This window comes from Helianthus annuus, chromosome 17 (assembly GCF_002127325.2).
Source record: "Helianthus annuus cultivar XRQ/B chromosome 17, HanXRQr2.0-SUNRISE, whole genome shotgun sequence".
Classification (NCBI taxonomy): Eukaryota; Viridiplantae; Streptophyta; class Magnoliopsida; order Asterales; family Asteraceae; genus Helianthus; species Helianthus annuus.
The window spans coordinates 83,495,909-83,523,763 of NC_035449.2; the positions used below are offsets into that span (position 1 = coordinate 83,495,909).

General features: G+C 37.7%; 1 long non-coding RNA gene across 2 annotated transcripts; it reads left to right on the plus strand.

Annotated features, from left to right (window-relative positions):
* LOC110923534 lies at nt 1–26,821 on the plus strand. 2 transcript variants are annotated; one of them, XR_002584140.2, is made up of 3 exons: nt 1–191; nt 1,373–1,461; nt 26,669–26,821. It is a non-coding gene; the product is annotated as an uncharacterized LOC110923534 (long non-coding RNA). The 2 variants fall into 2 exon arrangements; XR_002584139.2 differs by lacking the exon at nt 26,669–26,821 and adding an exon at nt 1,866–1,989 and having other exon boundaries at nt 2–191.
* Nucleotides 26,822–27,855: the final 1,034 nt, after the last annotated feature.

A 27,855-nucleotide genomic window follows, 5' to 3' on the forward strand; every position in this document is an offset into this window, starting at 1 on the left:
AGGTTGAAGATTCTATTAAATAGAAAACTTCAGTGGTTAGTGTGTGTTTATGTGTGTGTGTGTCGACACCCAAGGAGAACAAGGAAGAAGGTTCTCCCAAACACTCTAAAATCTAGAAATTTAAGAAGGATTTGAAGCTAAATCAATGCATGAATGAAGAATCCTTACCATCTCATGCTAATGAACATGTGGTAAGATATAAATTTTGATTTGGTGATTTTTCAAGAAGTGGGTTATGATCAAACCATGAAGTAGTATGAAATTAAGTATGAGGAGGTGTTAGAATCACCATATAGGTCTTGGGTTATGAACGATTTGGAGTAATTTGATGTTTGGAGGTGAAACCCACTTCTAGTGGTGAAGATGGCGACATGGGTGTGTCACCCATGTCCAATCCTTGTTCAAATCTTGTTATGCTATGTTGTATGTAATGCGTTCTTGTTAGGTATATTGAATGTGAAATGAATTTGTTGATGTTTTTGTGTTAATTGATGAATGAAAGCATGAAGTAGGAAATAAAGCATGAAACACTTGTACATTATGCATAAATCGTGGTATGCACACCAAGTGTTTGATGAAATGCCTATGTGAGATTAATAGATGAAATGATATGTAAGTAATGGATGAAATCGTATAATATGGGGATATGATGTATTTGATGATAAATAAACACGAGAAATCTATTTTTAGATGGAATTCATGTAGGATTTGGTTGGCCATGTTATTTGGTAAAAGTATGCATTAGAATATTGTACTCTATGTTAGAGTGGTCTGATGTTTACTACATGTTTGAATTATTGCTTAATCAAAATTGATAAGTAAAAGTACACTAAATGTGAAGCATATGAGATCATTAGAACAGGATGAAGTTAGAATGATGTTGGGTTGTTAAGCATAGGTCATGGTGTTAGTTGTAGAATTATGTTACTAGAATGAACGGAATTGAATATGTTTGGTGTGTGCATATAACTAGATGATCATGTGGTTGTATGCTTATTGCATTGTGAGTATGAAATGTATATAGTGGCATTAGTATAGTCTACTATAATGACATGGATGTATGAGGGTAAGTCGAAAGTTCGTATGATAAATCGTTCACTTTCTGAAAGTCAACTGTGCATAAGTAGCAATGTTAGACTTTTTGTCACAATTGTAATGTTATAGAAAGTTATATGATGTGTGTTATATCCATATGTGTTATATGTGATGACGTGATGAATTATATGAGTTTGAAAAGATTGACTTGTGGAAATATGCCTTATGCTTGTTAGAATTGACTAATGAAAGTCAAATGTGAAACATGAATTTGATATGATCGTTAATATGTACAATCTTGTATGCTAACAAGAATGTGAATGCGATGACATGAAAGTATAGGGATCATGTCAAGATGGATGGAAGCATGGAAGGCTAACGGATCAAAAGGAGGCGAGGAAACAGATGCGAATACGGACACTTAAGGTAAGTGATTTCCGGAATCACTTCTTATTTATAAATGAAGTTTGGTATGTTGTATATAGAGAACCATGTAAGAATTTATGGGTAAGGGTAAGTATCAAGGTAAGTTCATATGAACTTCGTCTATCCTTAATGTAAATTAGGTTGATAGTCTCATCATGTTAATGGAATGTTCATCATGTTACTAAAATGTTCATCATTTTACTGAAATGTTCATCATGTTAATGGAATATTCATCATGTTACTGAAATGTTCATCATGTTAATGAAATGTTCATCATGTTACTGAAGTGTTCATCATGTTAATGGAATGTTCATCATGTTACTGAAATGTTCATCATGTTAATGGAATTTTCATCATGTTACTGAAGTGTTCACCATGTTAATGTAATGTTCATTATGTAACAGGAATGTTCAACATGTTAATGGAATGTTCACCATGTTACTTAAAATGTTCATCATTTTACTGAAATGTTCATCATGTTAATGGAATGTTCATCATGTTACTAAAATGTTCATCATGTTAATAGAATCTTCATCATGTTACTGGAGTGTTCATCATGTTAATGGAATGCTCATCATGTTACTGAAATGTTCATCATGTTAATGAAATGTTCATCATGTTTGTTGGAAGTTAGTTGGTTATGTTTAATTGCTATTGCATTGATTTGTGTTGATATGTTTGTAGGTAATGCTCCATTTACGAATAAGTGAATGTGACTTGTATGTATGTATGTAGATATGGAAATGTAGTGTAAAGCCCGTCTCAATTAATCATGATTTTATAAATAAGATACACATTTTATATGCTAAAATGTGACTTTACGAAATCAAGTTGTCATGCTAACATTTCAAAAAGTACATGTTTATAAATGTTTACATAATTCATTTTTTTTGCAAACAACTCAAGATTTGACGCGGAAGCCTCATTTAACGTGTGTTCGGTTCTTGCTCGCCACTTGATCTTCATCCGGGACTCTCGACATTCACCTATGATCAAAACCAACTTAGAAGTCAGTTTTGATAGTTAAATAACAAGTACAACAAGTTAATCGGGTCAAATATTCGAAATAAAGAAAAAAAATCAATATTTTCAAAAATTAGGCCGTCGCAACGCGCAACCATGGCCGTGGCGCTACGCCTCGGTCTCTTTTTGACAGATTGTTGCAGCTGGTTGCTGCATATTCTCAGCACGAACAGATTTTACGGAAACGAGCATAACTTTCTCGTTTTTGATCCGTTTTACACGATTCTTTTTCCTACGTGACCGTAATTTAATTCTCCATCACATGGAGTTAAAATACGACATCTGGATTAACAAAATTTCTGACTTATTAGTCTTCGGCTTACTACCCATTTTACTAAATTTTGACCCGTTCATGAATTTATCACACATACATGTTTATTTGATCTATAAAATCATGAGATTCATCATTTCAATATTGACTACCATATTAGGTTCGAATCACGCGTTTCTTACGCATTCTTAACCTGTTTTCGCTCATATGCTTATTTTGACCCGTTAAGGGTAATTAAGCCTATTTTAAGCATGAATCTCTTTCACTCACATCAAGCATTATACTACCACATTTCTTGTCAATTAATCTTTCTTCACAACTATATTTGTGTTGTATTAAGTGTGGAAATTCCTAAACTCCGAGTTTTACCTGTTAGTACATTCATGTCTATAGCCTTCGTCAATCCGAGCCGTAGCGAGAAACAGAAGAGATTACATTGTTATATTTAGTGATAGTTAGTCAAAAAGGCAAGGTGGCATAACTGTAATTAATGAGATTCCTCATTAAATGCCTTGGCCTATATATAGGAGGCTTATGCCTTTGTTTTAAAACTTTTGCTTCATTTGTCACTTGGAGGTTTCTAGAGCTAGAGAGAGAAACTAGAGAGAGAAAGTGACATCGTGATTCAAGGTTCTTGTACGTTTTCAGATTTGAGTAATAGAATCACGTTTATATTACGTCACGTGTTTTAGTTCGCGTTCGTGTGAGGATTCCGCACGTTGTACGTACGTTTCGCAATCGTTTCGGATTCAAAACCGGTCCTACATTACCCCTCGAATCATTATTTTACGTCAAGGACTACTATAGAGTCAAATGACTAAGGATTCACATCTTTCGCTTTTGTATACTCATTCTAAGTGTTTAATTATGCATACTACTCTTTTCCGAACAACCTTAATGGGTCGTTCGCTCGATTTAGCTTACAAGGGCATTTTGGTCCATTTAGTCCTTTCATTAAAATAAAGGACTTTTAAAAGCATTTTCGACCCAAAAGCCTTGTTTTAAACTATTCATTTGATTCAAAAGTCATTATGTTTTCAAAACACAACGATCATCATATGAATCATTCGGTTTGTTGATTAAAGTAACCAAATGTCTATATGACTGCATTTAACAATCAGGGAACCTCTAGTTCCTATGGAGTAGTTAATCTATATTATACATACCTGGCTCGGATCAATATTTATATTGACCCGTTTCAATACCTTGCCTTAGTAACCGCTAAGTAATAGCGATGTAAGTATCCATTTGATATTTATTCCTGAAATCATACTACTCGATAAACCATTAGTCGATATTGTCAAAGGGTGATATTTTCACCCTTTTGACCCGTTTATTTTTATTGACCGATTATATTGGCGAGATGAAGCTTATTGCCATCTCTCCTACACGACTCGCTCCAGTTTACATCGTGCGGTCATATTAATTATAAATCATTTCTTAACGCCCTTTGTCCTATCAAGGCTTTCAAAATAAAGTATCTTTCATAACCAACAATTATTGTCAACGAGTGACCAAATTACAATTTTACCCTTATTGGTTATTATGATTTACCTTATATGGTAACCCTTAAAAGTACATGTTTCATTCGTCATAATATGATCGAATTACCGATTTAACTCATTTTTAGCCATCATTATGGTTTCTTATAATATTTGATTATCTTGTTCCGTACGACTACACGCCGGAACACCATATCTCAATTAGGTATTTGTCTTATTCGTGATCAATACGACAAAGAATATTCCAAAATATATGACTAGTGTAAGCTATACTTACATTGCATCTGAATTATGCTTTTCCTTCATTCTTGATTTGTTTGACCCGCTTCCTTTCCCAAACTTTCACCTAGCTTGCCAAGCGTCCAACTATCATTGAAATTGTAAGATGGTTAGGTTAGTCATAATCATTTACGACTATTCCATCCTACGCTCCTTATGTCGAATTTATCATTCGATCATGTACTTGGTTGGTTTGACTTTTTAAGGTAAATCGACTTATCAACCTATTCAATCGACATTTGGTTTATTGAATTTCGCTTAGGCATTTCATCCGAACTCTTAACAAAATCAAATTTACACACTAACTACTAGGCAACATGATTTCAAGTATCTATATCACAATCTTAACATCAATTTTCTTATATCATACAAAACCCACTTCGTGAGAAGTATGATCTTGTACCCAAATTCATGGTTTGATTGAACACCTTCTATTTGTTATCATGCATGTTAATTCTTAGCATAGTTATATCATCAATTTCATCATAACATTAAAACCCACTTATCTAAGTGTGTTAATTCATCAAATCCTTCAATTCATAGCATGTTATATATGATTTTCACTTAGGGTTTCGTTCCTAAGCAAGTATACATCACTAATCTAGCCATAGCTTCTCTAATCCATGCCTAATTCGCGATTAGGATGATTATCAAATCCTTACAACTTCACCAAACACCAAGATTTTACATACCTTATGATCCTCTTGTTCGGGTGATCATAATCCACGTTCGGTTGTGAATTTAAGCGTCGTTTGGCCCTCTAATTTGATGAATTTGGATGAGCTAGGGTTTGGAGCTCTTGCTCCTTCTCCTGGATGATTTCACACACACACACACACACACACCAAGTGTGTGTGTTGTGTTTTATTTTTTTGTTTTAATAAACCAAGTTTCCCACTTGGCAATATTAGTCCCTCATGTTTTACCTCGACCAATTGAAGCTATAACTCACCATTAGTCATTTGATCTCATGCTACCAACTAGGTTAATTATTCCTAGTTACCTTAACGTGTTCGGGAAGTTATAACCTGTTATGTTTTAAGTTTCGTTAATTCGGGCCTTTTATAGTTTTGTTTTCTCAAAGCATTTATTCTCCTTTTTATTAATTATTAGGCTTATTTATTTAAATCTTAATAAATTTCCGGGTTAATCTTTACCGCTAACGGTATTTTACCCGCTCTTTTGTATTAACGGGGTTTAATTACCAAACCCGTGTTCGGGGTGTTACAAGTCTACCCCCTTAAAGAGGTTTCGTCCCCGAAACCTTATTTACGTAGTTCATTGGTTTAATCAAACGAACTAGTTTCGTTTTCAAGGCATCCGTTCCTTTTGGTCAAAAGTTTTCTCTTTTATATTGACGCGTGCGTCTTTCCTGTGCAAGGCCTCGAGGGCCGTTACTTTCAGCTCGTATCCATTATCTTTATTGATTATTTAATTTGGCGGTTAGACTTGTTAGTCACCGGTTACCTTATACCCCCATCACCCGGGTTTACTATATTGCCGTCATTGGCCTTTTGCGTGTTTATGATTTCATATCTTGCAACTCACGTTATAACGTGGTTATATTCTGTATCACCTTTGTGACCGTGATCACATCACGTCATGTTTAAGTTTATGTTGTCTTTTCTTATCGAAAATCTTTCTTTCGTATGTATTGCCTTGCACCCATCGGTGTTAAGATCTAAATTCTTTGATATTAATCATTTTCCGAATTCATCTCATAATATTCATATTTGTTAAAACGTTGTTTCTTACTAAAACTAAAATTTAGTTTAACGTTTTTCCTTTTTAACTAAGTCAAATACTCATATCAAGGAAATTGACAACCCATAATTTATTCCCTTCCGTTCTCATTTTACGCGAGGAATCGTAGCAAGTTCCCTCGCTTTCTCCAATTGACCCGTAGGTTCTTTCACTCAGCCTCGTAGGCTATTCCTTTATATTTTCACCTTTTTACCTTATTAAGGTGAGACCTCAACAACTCGTTTCTTTCTATTTGTGACCCAAAGGTCTTTTTGGTCCTGTAGACCTTAGCATAATTTATAATCTCGTAGGGTATGATAATCCCGTAGATCATCTTTTATTCAAGTCTTTATTCAAAGGTATATATATTTATATACGTATATGGCATTAAGGCACCCTTTTATGTTCAAAATCATTTATTTTCGCCTTGGTATTTCGTTTGACCTTGACCATAGTCTTGTCACACCATGGCTTTTGCGAAAGCGTGGGTTTATTTGGTGTGACTTCTTAATACCATAGCATAATCACAACAATGCTATATGAAAATAAAACCATGATGTTCATCCATTCATCAAGTTTTTAAAAGTAAAACACAACAACATTGTTTTAAAAAGTCGACACAACAAACCAAATACAACCATGATATAATGAAAACATGTTCAACGACATAACCAAAAGACTTGACTAAAAACATAGTTTAAGACTTGTAACCCGTCCAGGTAAAGGTCACACTTCCTAAACTCGGATAACATAATTATTCCTACGCAGCTTGACGTGATGCATACCGTGCCAGATCCACTAATTTCCTGATATACATGTAGTTTGAAAAATCAACAAAAAGTTGAGCGAGTTCATGTAAAGGTGAGTATGTATAAACCTTTAAAGTATGTATAAAAGTCCCTGGTATGTAGAAATAAGGAAAAAGAGATCACCAATGGGTTGCAAAGCCACTGGTATGTGTGAGAAAGTGCAAGGAAACTCAAACCTAGCAAATTTGTACCGGGCTTCGGCTGTAAGACACAGTCACCTCTATGGGCCTCCATGGCCTCACGGGTGTGGGCTCGCTACACCCAAATAGATCTATCACTCTTGTGTCCCTCGGTCCTACAACGAGGATTAATGGCCTCAAGTGTTGTACCCACCCCTCACATGATCTAGTTGTATAAACCCCCCCTATGCTAACCATACCATGTAAATAAATGTTTGTAATAATTGTCGCATGTATTTCACCCCCGAAGTATAAAACTGAAAACAGTAAAGAGAAAAGGGGGACATGAACTCACAGAAGTGCGTATCCAAAAACGTCAATCTCCAATTCTATCTGCTGCGTGACGACCTACACGTACTAATGCCTATTAGACGGATGGGCCGTGCCTTGGCTTAGGGCTTAACGTTCTTGGAAAAATAGTTAGGTAACTTTTTCGTATTCACACTTCTTATTTATTTTATAAGTATATTTCCTTCCCAAGGATGGGGGTAATAATACATGTATACTTACAATTCCGAAAATATATTTTTAAGTCTCACTTGCAAAATATATTTTAATTACATGTCTAAAATGTTTTAAATTCCAAAATATATATATTTTTCCCAAAAATATTATATTTTACTTCATACATTTTTCCAAAATAATACTTATCAAAATATACATATAAGGGTATTTTTCAGAATATACATAAGTTACGTTTTAAAAGTTCGCGTTCTAATAGCAATACTTGTGTAACTTAAATATTTATTTTGTGAGGGCGTTGATATTATTTTGGAGTCATAATTTCACAGTATTTTCAAGTTATATTATTTTTACCCTAAAAATAATATATCTAGTACACAAAATAACAAACAATCACACAAGCGTTTTATTATAAAATATATATTCTAAATATATATTTAAGAAATTTTATTTACGAAAATCCACCTCCGGTACTTGGTATTTTTGTAATAAAAATCATGGCGAAGTTTATTTTGAAAATCAAGTTAAAAATATATTTGTAAACGCTTGTTATAAAAATATTTCTAAGTGTTGTAATTCTAGAAAAATTTCGCCAGAGTTTCCTCTGTAAATGGAGGTGTCCATGCTTTTAGCATATCATTTTCTTTTGTAAAATCATTCAAACAATCAACAATCAACAATATACAATCTTTAATCACTAATCTTGACAAAAATAAGCCTAAATCATAAACTCATGAACTTGAAAGTTTGTAAAAATATGTAGCAAATCACGAACATACTTAGTATGTCTTGTTATCTTTAAAAATATGATTAGTTTCTTGAAAACTTTATTTTTAAAGGATGTGTATTTTCACAACTTCTAGTCATGATTTCCAAAAATATTTCTTTGTGGAATTTTCTTTCTACACAAGTGTTCATACACTTGTTTACCCACTAAAAATGTGTTTAGTTCATACAAGTTCCGGGTTTTGACAAAACTAATATTTTTCACTTGGTTCTTTTGAAATACCGCTCATAGATCTTTAGATCTACAAGTTTATAACTTTATTTTTTGTGATATCCCACATCGGTTGTGAAGGGGAACTAAGGCCTCCTTATAAGGAGCTGGATACCTTCACCATCATGACGCGTTTTGAAAACCGTGAGGGGCAGACGCCGGGGGCGTGCTGGCCGCCAAAGCGGACAATATCATGGTGCGGTTACGCTGGGCTGTTACAGATGGTATCAGAGCCAGGGCCAGACCGATGGTGCCAGGTCCCGCGAGGACGTTGGACCCCTTAAGGGGGGTGGACTGTGATATCCCACATCGGTTGTGAAGGGGAACTAAGGCTTCCTTATAAGGGGCTGGATACCTTCACCATCATGACGCGTTTGGAAAACCGTGAGGGGCAGACGCCGGGGGCGTGCTAGCCGCCAAAGCGGACAATATCATGGTGCGGTTACGCTGGGCTGTTACATTTTTCAAGAAAACTTATTTTTATTCAAGTTCATGTGTGGATGGTTTCATCATCCTTCATATCTTTAATCTTTACATCTTGCTAGTTCATGTTCTTAAACATGATCTAGCTAGTCTAGGTGATGAACCATCTCACTTCTACTAACCAACAACATGTATTAAGCATAACAACACAAGATCAACTTGATTTCAACATCATTTAACCATACATCTCCTCTTTATCCATTCTTCATCCTTTATGTTCAAGACTTGTTTAGGTTCTTTAGTGTTTCTTAACATTTTATCATTCAATCAACTATTAACCACCAAAAATAAGAAAAAGGTGAAGGTTTGAAGCACTTACTACTAGCACAAGGCTAGGGGAGAAACAAAGCGTAAAAGTGGTGGGTAAAAGAAAACAAGAGTGGTCCTTGAGCTTCCGAGTGCACCAAGCTTGCTTGTTGGACCTCTAACACCTTTGAGTGTATGGACATGGCTTGAATGAAAGTTGATGGTGGTGATATGGTGGATGGTGGTGGCGGCCGTGAGTGGGGAAGGAGGGAAGAGAGAAGCTTGTGTTGATGTGTGTTGTTGAAATGAAAGTGATTATCTTCCATACTTATTTATAAACCAATTTCAACTTTAACCATCATGTAAAATGCTCCTTTAACCAACAACACTTGCAATTAAATAATCAAAAGAATGGTGGGGGTGTCCCCACACCATGACCGCCGAAGGGGGGGTGGGGGGTTGGGTTGTAATGTTAAGGTAACCATTTAGTTAGGATTTCTAATGTTTAGTTAGTATATTAGTGTGTGTTAAATAATATAAGGTGTGTTAGGGTGTTCGGGGACCCTAACTAGCTCAGAAAAGTAAAAACAATGTGTTTGGCAATATTTTTATGTTCCGCGTAAAGTCCGGTTATTCGGTTGGATGTTGATCCGTTAAAGTGCTAAATAAAGCTTTAAACTGTCTTTTATATTGTTTTTAGTGACACATTAAATTCCCAACACTTTGGAATGTGTCTAGAACTATTTTGCCAAGTTTTTGCACTTTACTAGCATTGTTAAATGCTGAATTTTGTTATTTAGTGCAGAATTCTACACTTTAAGTATGTTTTAGGTACTTCCGGGCACTATAACTATCACCTAGTGACGCAGTTCTATGGTCCTCACCTCCCTACACTCCCTACTAGTGTAGTGTTCTATTCCTAGCTCACACTGGCCTCAAAAACAATGTCTGTCTAGGTGCTGGCATTGTCAGCATGTTTCTGGGTTATCCGCTCAGTGTGTTAACTATGCTTTGTGCATCAATTTTGTCACTATTGTTTGTGTGTAATAAATGGAGTGACAGTAATAAGGTGTGATGCATAAGTTTGTATGTATCAGAAAACAGAACGCAATTCAATCATAATTGTAATCAAGCACAGTAATTAAGCACTAACTAAATATTAATTAATTCATACGGATACCTGAATTTGTGAGGGTTGTCACATTCTCCCCCCGTTAAGAAAATTTCATCCCGAAATTTTAGGCTCTGCTTCTTGTCGCATGGGTCTTTGGAAATAAATGGGGGTATCTTTCTTTCATACGATCCTCACATTCCCATGTGAATTCTGGACCACGTCTTGCATTCCAACGAACTTTGACGAGCTTGACACTACTCCTGCGTGTTTTGTTTATCTTCCAATCAGTAACCTCAACAGGTTCTTCAATAAAGTGGAGCGTGTCGTCAATATGAATTTCATCAGCAGGAATGACAACGGTTTCTTGAGTCGGACTCTTCTTTAGGTTTGATACATGGAATGTATCATGAACACCGTTAAGTTCAGCAGGTAAGTCCAACTTGTATGCTACAAGCCCAATCCTTTGCAGGATTCTGAATGGGCCAATGTAGCGCGGATTCAACTTTCCACGCTTTCCAAAGCGTGTCACACCCTTCCAGGGTGAAACCTTCAACAAAACCATGGCTTTTGCGGAAGCGTGGGTTTATTTGGTGTGACTTCTTAATACCATAGCATAATCACAACAATGCTATATGAAAATAAAACCATGTCTCCTACCTCAAATTCCAGAGGTTTCCTTCTTCGGTCCGCATAACACTTTTGTCGACCGCGAGCCGCCTTGATGCGTTCTCGGATCTGTGCAATCTTGTCTGTGGTTTCCTGGACCACTTCCGGACCAACTAATTGTCTATCACCAGCGTCAGCCCAACAAATCGGTGATCAACATTTGCGTTAAAGAGCTTCGAATGGTGCGGCTTGAATACTTGCGTGATTACTGTTATTGTATGAAAACTCGACCAATGGTAGGTGAGTATCCCAACTTCCACCTAAATCCATTACGCAAGCTCTCAACATATCTTCTAAATTCTGAATCGTTCGTTCACTCTGTCCATCCGTTTGTGGGTGAAAAGCTGTACTCAGATTCAGCTGAGATCCGAATGCTTCTTGAAAGGATTGCTAAATCCTTGACACAAACCTTCCGTTTCTATCAGAGATGATTGAGAGAGGCACTCCATGTCGTACGACGATCTCTCTCATGTATATTTCTGCTAGTTTGCTCATGTTGTCTTTTTCTCTGATGGGCAAGAAATGCGCAGATTTCGTCAACCGGTCTACTATTACCCAAATAGTATCGTGACCTTTGGGCGTTCTTGGCAGTTTCGTTATAAAATCCATCGAAATATGTTCCCATTTCCATTTGGGTATTTCAGGTTGCTGCAGGAGACCTGAAGGCTTCTAGTATTCAACTTTTACCTTGGCGCACGTTAAACACTTGCTAAAATAAACTGCAACATCGCCTTTCATCCTAGGCCACCAGTAAAAATCCTTAAGATCTTATCCTCTCCGGGATGAATTGAGTACCGTGACTTGTGAGCTTCGTCGAAAATAACCTTTCTCAAACCACCAAACAGAGGAACCCACATTCGTTTCATGAAGCATAAAGTTCCTTCCTCGTTTGGTACCAACTGCTTCTCCATCCCACGGAGATATTCGTCCTCAATGTTCCTTTCTTTGAGAGCTTCTTTCTGCGCGACACGAATGCGCAGTGAGAGATCTGTCTGGACAATCATTTCCAAAGCCCTAACCCTTATGGGCTTGATCCTCTCCTTCTGACTTAGGGCATCGGCGACCACATTCGCCTTCCCTGGATGATACTTGATCTCGCAGTCGTAGTCGTTCTGAAGTTCTACCCAGCGCCTTTGTCTCATGTTGAGCTCGTTTTGGTTGAATATGTGTTACAGACTCTTATGATCAGTGAAGATCGTACATCGCGTACCATACAAATAATGTCGCCAGATCTTCAACGCAAATACCACTGCGCCTAACTCCAAATCATGCGTGGTATAATTTTTCTCATGAATCTTCAACTGGCGTGACGCGTACGCTATAACTTTCTGTCGCTGCATCAGCACGCAACCCAAACCTTGACGTGAAGCGTCACAATATACCACGAAATCATCCGTTCCTTCTGGTAGCGATAAGATCGGTGCATTACAAAGCTTGTCCTTCAAAAACTGAAACGCTTCTTCTTGTTTGATTCCCCAATCAAATTTCTTGTCCTTCTGGGTGAGGGAAGTCAAAGGTTGAGCGATTTTTGAGAAATCCTCAATGAACCTTCGATAGTAACCAACCAAACCTAAGAACTGTCGGATCTCGGTTGGCGTCTTTGGAGTCTCCCAATTCTTTATCGCTTCGATCTTTGTGGGATCCACATGGATTCCATCTCCATTAACCACATGTCCAAGAAATTGACTTCACGCAACCAGAACTCGCACTTCGAGAACTTGGCATACAACTTTTCCTTTTTAAGTAACTCCAAAATAGCTCTTAAATGTTGTTCGTGCTCATCCTTCGTCTTCGAGTAGATCAAGATGTCATCGATTAACACAATCACAAATTTGTCGAGGTACGGCTTACAAACTCTGTTCATCAAATCCATGAAAACGGCTGGCGCGTTTGTCAACCCAAACGGCATCATCAGAAACTCGTAATGTCCATATCGAGTTCTAAAAGCAGTCTTGGGAATACTTTCCTCTTGTATTCTCAACTGATGATAACCTGATCGCAAATCGATCTTTGAGTAGAAACCTGAACCTTGCAGCTGATCAAATAGGTCATCAATTCTCGGCAGAGGATATGTATTCTTGATTGTCAACTTGTTCAATTCCCGGTAGTCGATACACATACGAAAACTATCATCCTTCTTCTTGACAAACAATACTGGAGCTCCCAAAGGCGAGAAGCTTGGTCTGGTAAATCCCTTGTCTAACAACTCCTGGAGATGTGTCGACAACTCCTGCATTTCCGAAGGCGCAAGTCGGTAGGGTGCCTTAGCCACAGGCGCGGCGCCTGGAACTAAGTCAATGTGGAACTCGACTTGTCTTTGGGGTGGCAATCCTAGCAAGTCTTCTGGGAAAACTTCAGGATATTCTTTTACCACTGGGATATCTTCGATCTTCGGCTCAGCAGCCTCTTTATCCACGATGTGTGCCAAGAAGGCAACACATCCCTTCTGTAAACACTTTCTAGCTTTCAGACAGCTGATGATTCTCAGAGGCGTATCGTGTTTCTCTCCGTGAACCACGATCGTTTCTCCATCTTCTATTAGGATGCGAATGGTCTTTTCGTGACACACAATCTCGGCTTTGTTGCTTGACAACCAATCCATCCCTACTACTACATCGAAACTTCCCAACTCGACTGGTAGTAGATCCAAAGTGAACTCGCGTTCTCCCAGCTCAATTACGCAACCTCGGACAACGTCATTCGCTTCAACTAGCTTTCCATTAGCTAGTTCAATTGAGTACGATACATCTAACTTACTAGCAGTTAACCCAAGCATGTTCTTAAGTTCTAACGATACGAAACTATAATCGGCACCAGTATCAAACAACAGATGCAAAGCGTTGATTTATAGGGAGCGTACCAGTGACAACGTTGGGATCCTGACGCGCTTCCCTTGCTCCAATGTTAAACACTCTTCCACGAGCTTGATTCAGCTTCGGGCATTCCTTCTTTAAGTGCCCAACTTCTCCACAATTAAAACATCCGGGTCCTCGGCCATTACCATCTCCGTTTCCAGCTTGAGTGTTGTTTTGGTTGCGATTACCATTCCCAGCTTGATTCGCAATGTTTACCCAGTTTCCATTTCCGCCATTTCCTCCTTGTTGGCGGTTTCCATTACCATTCCCATGACCTCGATTACCAGTACGCCCAGTACCAGTTCCGGCCCAACACGTATCCTTCGTGTGGCCGTTCCTTCCACATGATTCACACTTCCTCAATCTGCATTGGCCAGTATGATGCCGCTGGCACGTATTACACTTGGGTAGAGTACCCATGTAACCCTTTCCTTTATTCTTAACACCGGTTGCAGCTCTGGACGGTGTGCTTGATTCACCCTTCTTGTTCACATTGCTTGTACCTTGGTTGAAGTTCGAAAATTTCCTTTTATTTTCACCAGACGACTCCACATGAGTCTTTTTCTTCTTTGGTTCAGAATTCGAGAACTTGTTCAACTGAATGGCTTCCTCATTAAGAGCCACACTGAGATCTATGGCTTCTGTGATGGTTGCGGGCTTGGACATAGTAACCATGCTCATGATCTGAGGTGCCAATCCCCAGATAAAGCGCTCAATACGTTTGAACTCCGATGTGACCATGTATGGCACTACATGGGACAAATCGTGAAATCTCTGAACATACTCTGCAATCTTAGGACCTTCCATTTTTAGGTGCCAGAATTCAGTCTCCAGCTTCTGAATTTCAGCACGTGAGCAGTACTTCCTTCTCATGAGCTCCTTCAGCTCATTCCATGATAATGCATAAGCAGCAGCTTCACCTAAAGTTTGCACTTGCAGATTCCACCAAGATAGGGCTCCATCCAGAAACAGCCCTGAGATGTAGGTCACTTCTTGCTCGGGAGCACACTTGCTAATTCTAAGGACAGATTCAGTCTTCTCAGCCCATCTAACAAACGCAACAGCACCTCATGTGTCGTCGAAATTCACGGGCTTGCAATCGAGAAATTGCTTGTAAGTGCCCCCTGCACATCCGTTAGGATTTACAAATGGTATTAGCGAACGTGCTATAAATATCCAAATGTATCATAGTATATATCAAACGACTTAACATTACCATTAGGTGGATTGTTATTGTCGTGGTTGTGCGAGATATTTCCACTCGTTTCTGCATGAGAGGCAGCGTATTGTGCGATAGCTGTAGCAATGATCCTTTAGAGTTCTGCCTCACTAGTGGGCATGCGCGGGTCACGTCTTGGAGGCATCTTCTAAAAGATGTTTCACGTTGGTCAGGTCATAGTAAGTAAATAGTATACGTACGTAATAACATTTATCAAGCACATAACATCTCATGTTATAAATTAAAACGATCAATTCAACAACGCATATAATGAGAATACTGCGATTGCGCTATCATAACATCAAGACCACAATACAATGTTTACAAGTTTTATATCTGTATCGTACATCAAAAGTGACTAAGGGCCACATCGCCCTTGTCCGAACTATCTAGTCATCTACAACAACAACCAAAAACTAAACATCAAAAGTCATGTCATCAAAGTGCGGTCTTCAAGAAGCTGCATAGTCGGCACAATCGCGGTCTTCTCACCAAAAGTCTACCTACGTCGAACCAAAATGCCTATGCTGATGGCGGAGGAGGAGGAGGAGGAAAATGAGAGAAAAGCATGCGACGCATATGCAACCAGTCCTCCTCTAAAGCACGACAGACGCGCAACAAATATGCTATATGCTGCTCGGATGTCAAGAAACGGACGTCTGAATCTGGGGAAAGTGGACGAGGAGTGTGCGGTGATGCAAAGGGGGTCTGACAATGGCAAGGTGGTCGTGGAGCTCTCTCCAACTCCTGAATACGACGTGTCAATGCATCATGCTGTATCATCAAGGACGTAAATATGTCCTCCGTAGAGTACCCAACATGGTACGGGTGGTACGGATCAGACAATGGCATGATAGGGGGCGTAGTCCATAAAAATGGCTCGCTCGATGGCATGAAAGATGGTGCAGTAGGTGGTGCAACATGAGGAAACTGAGATGTGAACGGAAAAGGTGATGACAGCATGGGTGGAGCAGAAACAAGCGGCTGCCTCGATGACCCCTCTCCAGGACGAGGTGGCGGTATGTCTTGGAGGAACGTAATGGGAAGATCAGTGCGATGAGCGTCTGTGGTGTGTGGGGGAAACAATGGGATATCAGTGGGTGCAGAAATAGGTGCTACTGGTGGAGTGACAGGCAGCACATACGGTGGGTAATCATCATCATCATCATCGATCCACCCGTTGCGGGTGTGGGCATATCGTGGATCTATATGAGCAGTAAAAGGTGCACGGTCAAACAATACCGGCACGGGATCAAGTAACGGTGCATCAACAACAGGGTCATCCACCAACGGTGGAGCAACAACGGGAAGATCAGCAATGGGTATGTCATCAACAAGAGGTGCAACGGCTGGTGCATCACCATGAACAGGGTCATGCTCTAGTGCAGGATCAGGAGCAACGACTGGCTTCAGGGGCCATGACCGGCTCAGGATCAACAAGATCCATGTCAAAATCAGTAGGAATGTCAAGCAAAGGATCAATAGGAGCTACGGGCGCCTCTAAGGGCTGGTCTAAGTGAATAATCTCGATCTCCTGGTCAGGATCGAACTCAGGGGGAAAGATAGGATCAAAATCATCATCGACCTCGTGGTCAAACTCAAACTCGTGCGAGGGACCGGTGCAGCTGACAACGCCATGTCGGGGTCGGTGTCAGGAGAGTGATGCTGCACTCCCAGAGTGTGCAAAGACGCAGATGCCACAGACTCAAAGGAATCTGGGACAGGTGAACCAACAGGAAGCTCCTCTACAGGGGCCTCAGCAATGGGAAGAATGACGTCAGCAACAATAGGTCATGGTCAGCCTCAGGCGGATCCTCCTTGAATAAATCAATGTCGTCATCAGAAACGACATCGACTGGCATATCTATGACCGGAAAAGCAGCAAGCGGCATAGGAGCAGGGATCACCGCAAGAGGTAAATCCCCAGCAGGTATGCCATCAGCAGGCTCAACTCCGACGTCAGGCAACGCGAACGGCTGGAAATCATCGTCATCAGTGCTGGTGGTGTCTGATGTATAGACCTCTCGCTCTGATGGAATCTCATCATCTGACACAACTACCATAGGATCCAAGGTGTCCGATACTCCTGTGTCTGAGGATGATGGCATGATGTCTGTAACACAACCACACATATGCACAAATATCAACATAAAATCAAATAAACATGTAAGTCACCATAAAGCAAACAAACAATTCTCCTAGTCTCCTAGACTACCCTCCCAGCCTCTCAGACTGAACCTCCTAGCCTCTCAGACTAACTCCCTGGTCTCTAAGACCAACCTCCCAGTCTCTAAGACTAAACCTCCCCAATCTCTAAGATTGGCCCCCAGTCTTTATGACTGAACCTTCCCAGCCTCTAAGGCTGAACCTCCCCAGCCTCTAGGGCTGAACTCCCTTAGTCTCTAAGACTGAACCATAAATTTTGAAAAAGTGTTTGTACTTTTTGTTCGTAAAAATGTTTTGTGTCCTGGATCTGGATGTTTTAGTGTATGAAATGTAAAAATATTTTCGTGAGAGCCCTAGTGATCATAGTCTAGACTCAAGAAAGAATCCTAGTTCGCTATGATTAATGCTCTGATACCAAGCTGCAATACCCTGGCTTTTGCGGAAGCGTGGGTTTATTTGGTGTGACTTCTTAATACCATAGCATAATCACAACAATGCTATATGAAAATAAAACCATGATGTTCATCCATTCATCAAGTTTTTAAAAGTAAAACACAACAACATTGTTTTAAAAAGTCGACACAACAAACCAAATACAACCATGACATAATGAAAACATGTTCAACGACATAACCAAAATACTTGACTAAAAACACAGTTTAAGACTTGTAACCCGTCCAGGCAAAGGTCACACTTCCTAAACTCGGATGACATCATTATTCCTACGCAGCTTGACATGATGCATACCGTGCCAGATCCACTAATTTCCTGAAATACATGTAGTTTGAAAAATAAACAAAAAGTTGAGCGAGTTCATGTAAAGGTGAGTATGTATAAACCTTTAAAGTATGTATAAAAGTCCTTGGTATGTAGCAATAAGGAAAAAGAGATTACCAATGGGTTGCAAAGCCATTGGTATGTGTGAGAAAGTGCAGGGAAACTCAAACCTAGCAAATTTGTTACCGGGCTTTGGCTGTAAGACACAGTCACCTCTATGGGCCTCCCCGGCCTCATGGGTGTAGGCTCGCTACACCCAAATAGATCTATCACTCTTGTATCCCTCGGTCCTACAACGAGGATTAATGGCCTCAAGTGTTGTACCCACCCCTCACATGATCTAGTAGTATAAACCCTCCCTATGCTAACCATACCATGTAAATAATGTTTGTAATAATTGTCGCATGTATTTCACCCCCGAAGTATAAAACTGAAAACAGTAAAGAGAAAAGGGGGACATGAACTCACAGAAGTGCGTATCCAGAAATGTCAATCTCCAATTCTATTGCTGCGTGACGACCTACACGTACTAATGCCTATTAGACGGATGGGCCGTGCCTTGGCTTAGGGCTTAACGTTCTTGGAAAAATAGTTAGGTAACTATTTCGTATTCACACTTCTTATTTATTTTATAAGTATATTTCCTTCCCAAGGATGGGGGTAATAATACATGTATACTTACAATTCCGAAAATATATTTTTAAGTCTCACTTGCAAAATATATTTTAATTACTTGTCTAAAATGTGTTAAATTCCAAAATATATATATTTTTCCCAAAAATATTATATTTTACTTCATACATTTTTCCAAAATAAAACTTATCAAAATATACATATAAGGGTATTTTTCAGAATATACATAAGTTACGTTTTTAAAGTTCGCGTTGTAATAGCAATACTTGTGTAACTTAAATATTTATTTTGTGAGGGCGTTGATATTATTTTGGAGTCGTAATTTCACAGTATTTTCAAGTTATATTATTTTTGCCCTAAAAAATAATATATCTAGTACACAAAATAACAAACAATCACACAAGCGTTTTATTATAAAATATAAATTCTAAATATATATTTAAGAAATTTTATTTACGAAAATCCACCTTCGGTACTTGGTATTTTTGTAATAAAAATCATGGCGAAATTTATTTTGAAAATCAAGTTAAAAATATATTTGTAAACGCTTGTTATAAAAACATTTCTAAGTGTTGTAATTTTAGAAAAATTTCGCCAGAGTTTCCTCTATAAATGGAGGTGTCCATGCTTTTAGCATATCATTTTCTTTTGTAAAATCATTCAAACAATCAACAATCAACAATATACAATCTTTAATCACTAATCTTGACAAAAATAAGCCTAAATCATAAACTCATGAACTTGAAAGTTTACAAAAATATGTAGCAAATCACTAACATACTTAGTAGGTCTTGTTATCTTTAAAAATATGATTAGTTTCTTGAAAACTTTATTTTTAAAGAATGTGTATTTTCACAACTTCTAGTCATGATTTCCAAAAATATTTCTTTGGGGAATTTTCTTTCTACACAAGTGTTCCTACACTTGTTTACCCACTAAAAATGTGTTTAGTTCATACAAGATCCGGGTTTTGACAAAACTAATATTTTTCACTTGGTTCTTTTGAAATACCGCTCATAGATCTTTAGATCTACATGTTTATAACTTTATTTTTCAAGAAAACTTATTTTTAATCAAGTTCAAGTTCATGTGTGGATGGTTTCATCATCCTTCATATCTTTAATCTTTACATCTTGCTAGTTCATGTTCTTAAACATGATCTAGCAAGTCTAGGTGATGAACCATCTCACTTCTACTAACCAACAACATATATTAAGCATAACAACACAAGATCAACTTGATTTCAACATCATTTAACCATACATCTCCTCTTTATCCATTCTTCATCCTTTATGTTCAAGACTTGTTTAGGTTCTTTAGTGTTTCTTAACATTTTATCATTCAATCAACTATTAACCACCAAAATAAGAACAAAGTGAAGATTTGAAGCACTTACTACTAGCACAAGGCTAGGGGAGAAACAAAGCGTAAAAGTGGTGGATAAAAGAAAACAAGAGTGGTCCTTGAGCTTCCGAGTGCACCAAGCTTGCTTGTTGGACCTCTAACACCTTTGAGTGTATGGAAATGGCTTGAATGAAAGTTGATGGTGGTGATATGGTGGATGGTGGGGGCGACCGTGAGTGGGGAAGGAGGGAAGAGAGAAGCTTGTGTTGATGTGTGTTGTTGAAATGAAAGTGATTATCTTCCATACTTATTTATAAACCAATTTCAACTTTAACCATCATGTAATATGCTCCTTTAACCAATAACACTTACAATTAAATAATCAAAAGAATAGTGGGGGTGTCCCCACACCATGACCGTCGAAAGGGGGGGGGGAGGGTAGGGGGTTGGGTTGTAATGTTAAGGTAACCATTTAGTTAGGATTTCTAATGTTTAGTTAGTATATTAGTGTGTGTTAAATAATATAAGGTGTGTTAGGCTGTTCAGGGACCCTAACTAGCTCAGAAAAGTAAAAACAATGTGTTTGGCAATATTTTTATGTTCCGGGTAAAGTCCGGTTATTCGGTTGGATGTTGATCCGTTGAAGTGCTAAATAAAGCTTTAATGTGTCTTTTATATTGTTTTTAGTGACACATTAAATTCCCAACACTTTGGAAAGTGTCTAGAACTATTTTGCCAAGTTTTTGCACTTTACTAGCATTGTTAAATGCTGAATTTTGGTATTTAGTGTAGAATTCTGCACTTTAAGTATGTTTTAGGTACTTCTGGGCGCTATAACTATCACCTAGTGACGTATTTTATGGTCCTCACCTCCCTACACTCCCTACTAGTGTAGTGTTCTATTCCCGGCTCACACTGGCCTCAAAAACAATGTCTGTCTAGGTGCTGGCATTTTTAGCATGTTTCTGGGTTATCCGCTCACTGTGCTAACTATGCTTTGTGCATCAATTTTGTCACTATTGTTTGTGTGTAATGAATGGAGTGACAGTAATAAAGTGTGATGCATAAGTATTATGTATCAGAAAACAAAACGCAGTTCAATCATAATTGTAATCAAGCACAGTAATTAAGCACTAATTAAATATTAATTAATTCGTACGGATACCTGAATTTGTGAGGGTTGTCACAAGTCTAAGGCTACATTCGTTTTCTTTCGGACAAACTTTCCGACTTTATGACTTCTCACGTCATTTATGCGTTGGTTCATCTTATGCTCACCACTATCCAGTTTACATATATTCGTATTTGATTATGTCCCGTTACCGGGCTCATTATTCTTTTGCTTTTAACGCTACCATTATCCCGCTTGCGTTTACGCATGCCGTCCGGTATGATATTTTATTCGACCCGTTCAACTTTAAAATACTTGAACATAACTTATTCAAAATTTCAATTTACATTATCTTGTCGTCTTTTAGTTATGACTCAAAACCCGAGTCTTTTAACATTTCATCCGAGTTCGCGTTTCTCGGTCTACGCATGTGTTTAGTTCTTACCCATCATCCGGGTGTTTTACCGAAGTCGTTATTATTGCAACCCTCCCGGTACGCATTAAGACCTCGCTTCATTTTTATATTCTGACTTTGTCCTCATGTTTGACGTTTTACCAAAAACGGCCCGGTAAGAGGCATATTTGCATTTTCCGGGTTCGAGTGTAAGTACACTCCCTCCTAATGCATATCCTAATCATTTTACATGTTTGCATTCTCCGGGTTCGAGTGTAAGTACACCCCCTCCCAGTGCATACCTTAATCGTTTTACATGTTTGGATTTTCCGGGTTCGAGTGTAAGTACACCCCCTCCCAGTGCGCACTTTAATCATTTTACATGTTTGCATTCTCCGGGTTCGAGTGTAAGTACACCCCTTCCCAGTGCGTACTTTAATCATTTTACATGTTTGCATTCTCCGGGTTCGAGTGTAAGTACACCCCCCTCCCAGTGCGTACTTTAATCATTTTACATGTTTCTTTGTCCCTTCACTCGGGCTCATTATCCTAATATAATACGCTTCCGTCACTCGGCTGTGCGTTTACATTATTATCAAATATTTTGCTTATCTGATTCATTTGGGTACTTTTTAATTTGTCCCACTCACCCGTCCTTACTACATTGGATGTAAGCATGTCCATCATAAAAAGTTCATGGTACCACGTGCTCACCACTTACTTGGCCAGAGTAAGCAATCAATACCTGGTATACATGACCTTTTTATAATTTTCACATTACACCCCATGTAAGTAATGCCTCTATTTGTTTCTCTTGGAAACAATATCCCGGATAGATTTTCTATTCGGGTTTTCCAAGTTTTTAATCTACATATGCAACTTTCAATCTCTACGTATTTGTTACATATTACTATTCACGTAATAATTTAAAATGCGCACCTGTAAATGCTTGCCCTAATGGGCTTTTTATGTCGTTAACCTTGTTCTCGATCGTCACGCGATTTAGGTCCTTGATGAGTATGCTCTGCTTGTCATACCTCGGACCGTTCCACCGTCATATCCGCAATTTTTTAAACTCTCGCTCTCCTCAGATGCGAGTGTCCTTTTATTAAAACATTTACAAGAATTAGTAACATCAACTTCAATAATCAGCCGTATTATATTACAATGCTTTTCTACTGTACGCGTCAACGCGCGCAATTTCGTCAACTATATTTATCATTTAATTGAGGTAACGTGTATCACAAGATAGCCCAATGTGTTGTTTGTAACACTTTAGCATGCTAAACTATTAACATACATGTACTTACCGGATTTGCGATCAAGCCTCGAACCGAACACTTTATTCTTTTAACTTTGAGCTCTGATACCAACTTGTAAAGCCCGTCTCAATTAATCATGATTTTATAAATAAGATACACATTTTATATGCTAAAATGTGACTTTACGAAATCAAGTTGTCATGCTAACATTCCCATAGTTTACAACATTTCAAAAAGTACATGTTTATAAATGTTTACATAATTCATTTTTTTTGCAAACACCTCAAGATTAGATGCGGAAGCTTCATTTAACGTGTGTTCGGTTCTTGCTCGCCACTTGATCTTCTTCCGAGACTCTCGACATTCACCTATGATAAAAACCAACTTAGAAGTCAGTTTTGATAGTTAAATAACAAGTACAACAACTTAATCGGGTCAAATATTCGAAATAAACAAAAAAATCAATATTTTCAGAAATTAGGCCGTCGCCACGCGCGACCATGGCCGTGGTGCAACGCCACGGTCTCTTTATGACAGATTGTTGCAGCTGGTTGCTGCATATTCTCAGCACGACCGGATTTTACGGAAACGAGCATAAATTTCTCGTTTTTGATCCGTTTTACACGATTCTTTTTCCTACGTGACCGTAATTTACTTTTCCATCTCATGGAGTTAAAATCCAACATCCGGATTTAAAAAATTTCAGACTTATAAGTCTTCGGCTTACTACCCTTTTTACTAAATTTTGACCTGTTCAAGATTTTATCACACAAACATGTTTATTTGATCTATAAACTCATGAGATTCATCATTTCAATATTGACTATCATATTGGGTTCGAATCACGTGCTTCTTACGCATTCATAACCTGTTTTCGCTCATATGCTTATTTTGACCCGTTAAGGGTAATTAAGCCTATTTTAAGCATGAATCTCTTTCACTCACATCAAGCATTATACTACCACATTTCTTGTCAATTAATCTTTCTTCACAACCATATTTGTGTTGTATTAAGTGTGGAAATTCCTAAACTCCGAGTTTTACCCCTCGAATCATTATTTTACGGCAAGGACTATTATAGAGTCAAATGACTAAGGATTCACATCTTTCGCTTTTGTATACTCATTCTAAGTGTTTAATTATGCATACTACTCTTTTCCGAACAACCTTAATGGGTCGTTCGCTCGATTTAGCTTACAAGGGCATTTTGGTCCATTTAGTCCTTTCATTAAAATAAAGGACTTTTAAAAGCATTTTCGACCCAAAAGCCCTGTTTTAAACTATGCATTTGATTCAAAAGTCATTATGTTTTCAAAACACAACGATCATCATATGAATCATTCGGTTTGCTAATTAAAGTAACCTAATGTCTATATGACTGCATTTAACTACCAAGGAACCTCTAGTTCCTATGGAGTAGTTAATCTATATTATACATACCTGGCTCGGATCAATATTTATATTGACCCTTTTCAATACCTTGCCTTAGTAACCGCTAAGTAATAGCGATGTAAGTATCCATTTGATATTTATTCCTGAAATCATACAACTCGACAAACCATTAGTCGATATTGTCAAAGGGTGATATTTTCACCCTTTTGACCCGTTTGTTTTAATTGACCGATTATATTGGCGAGATGAAGCTTATTGCCATCTCGCCTACACGACTCGCTCCAGTTTACATCGTGCTGTCATATTAATTATAAATCAATTCTTAACGCCTTTTTGCCTATTAAGGCTTTCAAAATAAAGTATCTTTCAAAACCAACAATTATTGTTAACGAGTGACCAAATTACAATTTTACCCTTATTGGTTATTATGATTTCCCTTATATGGTAACCCTTAAAAGTACATGTTTCATTCGTCATAATATGATCGAATTACCGATTTAACTCATTTTTAGCCATCATTATAGTTTCTTATCATATTTGATTATCTTGTTCCGTACGACTACACGCCGGAACACCATATCTCAATTAGGTATTTGTCTTATTCGTGATCAATACGACAAAGAATATTCCAAAATATATGACTAGTGTAAGCTATACTTACATTGCATCCGAATTATGCTTTTCCTTCATTCTTGATTTGTTTGACCCGCTTCCTTTCCCAAACTTTCACCTAGCTTGCCAAGCGTCTATCATTGAAATTGTAAGATGGTTAGGTTAGTCATAATCATTTACGACTATTCCATCCTATGCTCCTTATGTCGAATTTATCATTCAATCATGTACTTGGTTGGTTTGACTTTTTAAAGTCAATCGACTTATCAACCTATTCAATCCACATTTGGTTTATTGAATTTCGCTTAGGCATTTCATCCGAACTCTTAACGAAATCAGATTTTACACACTAACTACTAGGTAACATGATTTCAAGTATCTATATCACAATCTTAACATCAATTTTCTTATATCATACAAAACCCACTTCGTGAGAAGTATGATCTTGTACCCAAATTCATGGTTTGATCGAACACCTTCTATTTTTTATCATGCATGTTGATTCTTAGCATAGTTATATCATCAATTTCATCATAACATTAAAACCCACTTATCTAAGTGTGTTAATTCATCAAATCCTTCAATTCATATCATGTTATATATGATTTTCACTTAGGGTTTCGTTCCTAAGCAAGTATACATCACTAATCTAGCCATAGCTTCTCTAATCCATGCCTAATTCGTGATTAGGATGATTATCAAATCCTTACAACTTCACCAAACACCAAGATTTTACATACCTTATGATCCTCTTGTTCGGGTGATCATTAATCCACGTTCGGTTGTGAATTTAAGCGTCGTTTGGCCCTCTAATTTGATGAATTTGGATGAGCTAGGGTTTGGAGCTCTTGCTCCTTCTCCTAGACTATTTCATGCACATACACACACACACACACCAAGTGTGTGTGTTGTGTTTTATTTTTTTTGTTTTAATAAACCAAGTTTCCCACTTGGCAATATTAGTCCCTCATGTTCTACCTTGACCAATTGAAGCTATAACTCACCATTAGTCATTTGATCTCATGCTACCAACTAGGTTAATTATTCCTAGTTACCTTAACGGGTTCGGGAAGTTATAACCTGTTATGTTTTAAGTTTCGTTAATTCGGGCCTTTTATAGCTTTGTTTTCTCAAAGCATTTATTCTCCTTTTTATTAATTATTAGGCTTATTTATTTAAATCCTAATAAATTTTCAGGTTAATCTTTACCGCTAACAGTATTTTACCCGCTCTTTTGTATTAACGGGGTTTAATTACCAAACCCGTTTTCGGGGTGTTACATGTTGCGTGTGTAAGTAGTGTGAACTTGTATGTACGCACATATGAATGGGACACATATGCATGTACTTAGATATATGTACGTGTATACACGTGTTGTAATCTAATTATTGTAGATCACTGGTATACATATATGTGAAGATGTGGGTTTTCAATATGTTTGAGATTACGTATTCCTAAACATGTTACTATTGAGAATGAAATGGAGTGCAGGTATGGGAACGCCGGACTCTCGAGGAATTGATGTCGGACTCGAGTAAATAAAATTAAGAGAATGTTTCAATGGAATACCTTACGTAGTTAGAATGTGATATAGCCTTTTAGGTATATGTATTAAATTATATATGATGTCACCATGTACTAACGTGTTGGTTATTATGGTGATCACAGGTTAGTCTGATATTCATGATGGACAAGTGAACGAGGGTCGAGTTGAAGATCATGGATTGTGCGGGAAAGCGGTCACGTTGTTTGTAATGATTTGTTAACATAGTTACATTAAATAAATGATGAATGATGTATTCATGTTAAAAGGGTTGACCTAAACGGTATTCAAGTATGTTAGAGTAGTTAAAAGAAGGAAAATTTACGGTTCATTTTTCGCTACGTCGTTTTGGGTCAAATCATGATTAGGGTCTTACATGAATGAAAAAAAATTAAGACTCTAAGAAAATTTTCACAAGTATACCTCTATAAAACCGCCTGAATAGTGTATACCATAATGGTTGGGGCAAGTCTGCAGACTTTAGAAAACCTTAAAAATGGTTGGGCCATGTCTGCACCTTAGTAGATCTTTCACGGTGGTGGTGGGGGTGGTGATAGACGATGGTGGCAGTGAACGGTGGTGGTGGATGGTAGTGTTTAATCCTCTATAGACCTTAGAAAATCTTAGAAATGGTTGGGTTAAGTCTACACCAAAAAGTGCTCACATAGACTGCATATGACAATTTATGCACGTGGTTTGCGCAGCGCAGGCAGAAGAGCCTGCGCATATATTTTTTAGAAAAATAAATGTCACCTTACTCTTTTAAATTCCAATGAATGTTTTTATATTTGTTTAATACAAAACAAATATACATAGATTAATACATAACTATTATATTTGTTTATGCAATATACATAGATTAATACATAACTATTATATTTGTTTAATGCATAGTTTAATACATAACTACCATGTAAATAAAAACTCTAATTTTTTTCCAATAGTTGAATCTTTATTAATAATTATCCATTTTTCTAGAAGTTTACCTCTTAATTATTCTTACCATACACTTTCATTCTTTAAATTCTTTAAATGTTTAACATGAACAAAAAAAAAAAATTTAAAACAAAACCACACTCGCTAAGTCAAATCTCGGTTTTAATGGAACTCGGTTTCAATGGAACCGTGTGAACATTACCTATCATTTTCATTCCTAAAGCTTTTTTAGATTTTTTTTTCTTTTTTACATAGATTTTATTACTGTTAGAACTTAATTATTAACTAGTATTAAGCACCCCCCGCGTTGTGGCGGGGGCGAACACCAATACCACACTATTATCAGCGACCACCAACACTGAAGTTGCTGCATGTT